We start from the raw sequence: 3,096 nt of genomic DNA on the forward strand, positions 1-3,096 counted from the left end.
GCTCTGGGCTTCCCTGGGGGGGGGGGGGGAGACCCTTGGCTGCAGGCGCTTTCGCATTCCCAAAGCCACGCTTCAGTTCTGCCCTTTTATGGCTCCGGGAAATCTCCCTCTGCTGCCGAGTGCCCTGGCCCTTAAGAACATCAGGACCAGGCCAGGGAGGGTCCCTCCGGTCCAGCCTCCCCTCTCACACAGGGGCCAACCAGTTCCCCTGGAGGGCCAGCAACAGGGCAGAGAGGCCGAGGCCTTCCCCTGAGAAGGACACCAGAAGAGCCCTGCTGGGTCTGACCAGGGAGGGTCCCTCTAGTCCAGCCTCCCGTCTCACACTGTGGCCAGCCAGTCCCTCTGGAGGGCCAGCAACAGGGCAGAGAGGCCGAGGCCTTCCCCTCATCAGAGCACTGAGGGTCCAACCCAGTCCAGCCTCCCGTCTCACACAGGGGCCAACAAGATCCTCTGGAGGGCCAGCAAAAGGGCAGAGGCCAAGGCCTTACCCAAGGTTGCCTCCTGACCCTGAGATTCAGAGGTTGACTGCCTCTGAGCATGGAGTTTCGCTATAAAAACATAAGAAGAGCCCTGCTGGGTCAGACCAGTGAGGGTCCATCTAGTCCAGCCTCCCGTCTCACACAGGGGCCAGCCAGTTCCTCTGGAGGGCCAACAACAGGGCAGAGAGGCCGAGGCCTTCCCCTAATAAGAACCCCAGAAGAGCCCTGCTGGGTCAGACCAGGGAGGGTCCATCCAGTCCAGCCTCCCGTCTCACACAGGGGCCAGCCAGTCCCTCTGGAGGGCCAGCAACAGGGCAGAGAGGCCGAGGCCTTCCCCTAATAAGAACCCCAGAAGAGCCCTGCTGGGTCAGACCAGGGAGGGTCCATCCAGTCCAGCCTCCCGTCTCACACAGGGGCCAGCCAGTTCCTCTGGAGGGCCCACAAACAGGGCATGGAGGCCGAGGCCTTCCCCTGGCCTCCTGCCTCTGGGACTGAGAGGCTGAGACCCCGACCCCACCAGTCCTGCATGCCCAGAAGCTCTGCCTGCCCCCCCCCAGATCACTCACGTCAGCGGCTGCCAGCGAACTGCCAGGGAAGGCCGGGGCGGTGGGGCCAAGGTGGGGGGAGGCCGGGAGTGTTCGCAGCGAGGGCCCACGAAGCCAGGGCGGCAGGAGCACTGCTGGGGGGCTTGGCACTGGCCGCCATTCCGGCAGCGAGGGGTGCAAAGCGCTGGGGGAGAGAAGCACAGCGGAGACGGTCAGTTGGTGCCGCCAGCCCCACTCCCCCTTCCGTCCACACGCGACTACGCATCCCCCCCCCCTTACGCCCAACCCCCTTCTCGGAGGTCTGCTCCCCACATCTCTTTTGCCTACGGGAAAGCAGGTGGGGACAGGGGCAGCCTGCAGTCGGTCCCTGCCAGTGTTCCCTCTAAGCTGAGTTAGTGTGAGCTAGTTCACAGTTTTTAGCCTCCGGCTCACACATTTTTGTCTTGGCTGAGGACGGATGGGGCTCCAGAGCAAACTGATTAGTGCAGTAGCCAAATTGCTTGCTTACAGCTTTCATGCCAGTTGCTCACAGAGTAGAATTTTTGCTCACAAGACTCCACAGCTTAGAGGGAGCCTTGGTCCCTGCCTGCTTCTCTGGGGGGCAACTTAAAGCAGCCCCCCCCAGCCAAGAGATTCCTGGCTGTGACTGCCACCTGCTGGCCACGAGCAGAACTGCAAGAGACTTAGGTGGGTCACCAATTTGGTTTGAAGCAGCGGAACAAAGTTCAAATCAAGCGGCACCTTTGAGACCAACAATGTTTTATTCAAGGTGTAAGCTTGTTGTGTGCAAAACACTCTTCTTCAGACAAAACTGGAATACAAATATATTTTTGTTTTTTCTGAAGAAGAGCGTTTTGCACACGAAAGCTTACACTTTGAATAAAACTTTGTTGGTCTCCAAGGTGTCAAACTTTGTTCTGCAACAGACTTGACAAATTTGGGGGAGGGTGGAGGAAGCAGGTTACGTTTCGGGGAGGGGGATGAATGGAATGTTTGCCAGAGTTTACATATCTGAGCATGTGCAGAGCACAATCCCCTTGCCTTTCATTCCCGTTTCAAAAAATAAGCCTTGCTCCAAGGTGAGCCTTTTACTTGCAACCCGGCTTTGAGGACGTTCCCCTCCCATGGTTTCATCTTAGCAACTGATATTTATTTATTCATTTATTGTTGGATTTATATCCCACCCTCCCCAGAACGGGCTCAGGGCGGCTAACAATTAGGGCACGAAGCCATGATTAAAACACTAAAAACAGAATAACACAATCCAATAATACACAAAGAGCAGGTGCTCTAGATATTGCTACAGTCCTCTAGGGGTCACTTCAATCCTCAATTCCAAGATGGGTCCTGGTGAAATGTTTCCTGTCACAGATACACTGCCTTGGTAAATGGAGGCTCCCTGTAGCCGTCCTCCAGGATTCTGCCTGATCCCCCTTCGGCCAGATGGGCCCTGCAGGCAGCACAGACAGCCCCGAGCCTCTCCGGACCTCCCCCGCGGAGGCTGGAGGGCCAGCAGACCCTGACTCCGAGGGCAGAGGCTGAGCAAGCCAATGCCGGCCTCGCCCAGCCCCCTGGCCCCGTTCTCTGCCCCCTCCCCTCCCCAAATTCCAAGTACCTTTGGTGCATTTCCCGGTCTTGGGAGCCAAGGACCAGCCCGGGCAGCACACGTCGCCGCAGACGTTGGGCCTAGCGAGAGAGAGAGAGAGGGTGGGGGTTGGCCATTCCCTGCCTCTGTGTAGTGATTCTCTGCCCCCTCCCCTCCCCAAATTCCAAGTACCTTTGGTGCATTTCCCGGTCTTGGGAGCCAAGGACCAGCCCGGGCAGCACACGTCGCCGCAGACGTTGGGCCTAGCGAGAGAGAGAGAGAGGGTGGGGGTTGGCCAGTGTGAGTGAGGACTGGGGGGGGGGTGCGCCAGGACTCGGCTCTCTCTCGTACTTGGACCTTGCAGAGAGAACTGGCCTCTGGGCCGGCTCGTCAGCCAGCACTCCTGGGGGGCCACTTCAAGGGGAGGGGGGCTGTGCAAAGGGAAAGCCAAGCCGGTGGGGGGGGGGCTTCCTGTTCCCCAAGCCAC

Source organism: Gekko japonicus, unplaced genomic scaffold (assembly GCF_001447785.1).
Source record: "Gekko japonicus isolate JY-2015 unplaced genomic scaffold, Gekko_japonicus_V1.1 scaffold1471, whole genome shotgun sequence".
Classification (NCBI taxonomy): domain Eukaryota; kingdom Metazoa; phylum Chordata; class Lepidosauria; order Squamata; family Gekkonidae; genus Gekko; species Gekko japonicus.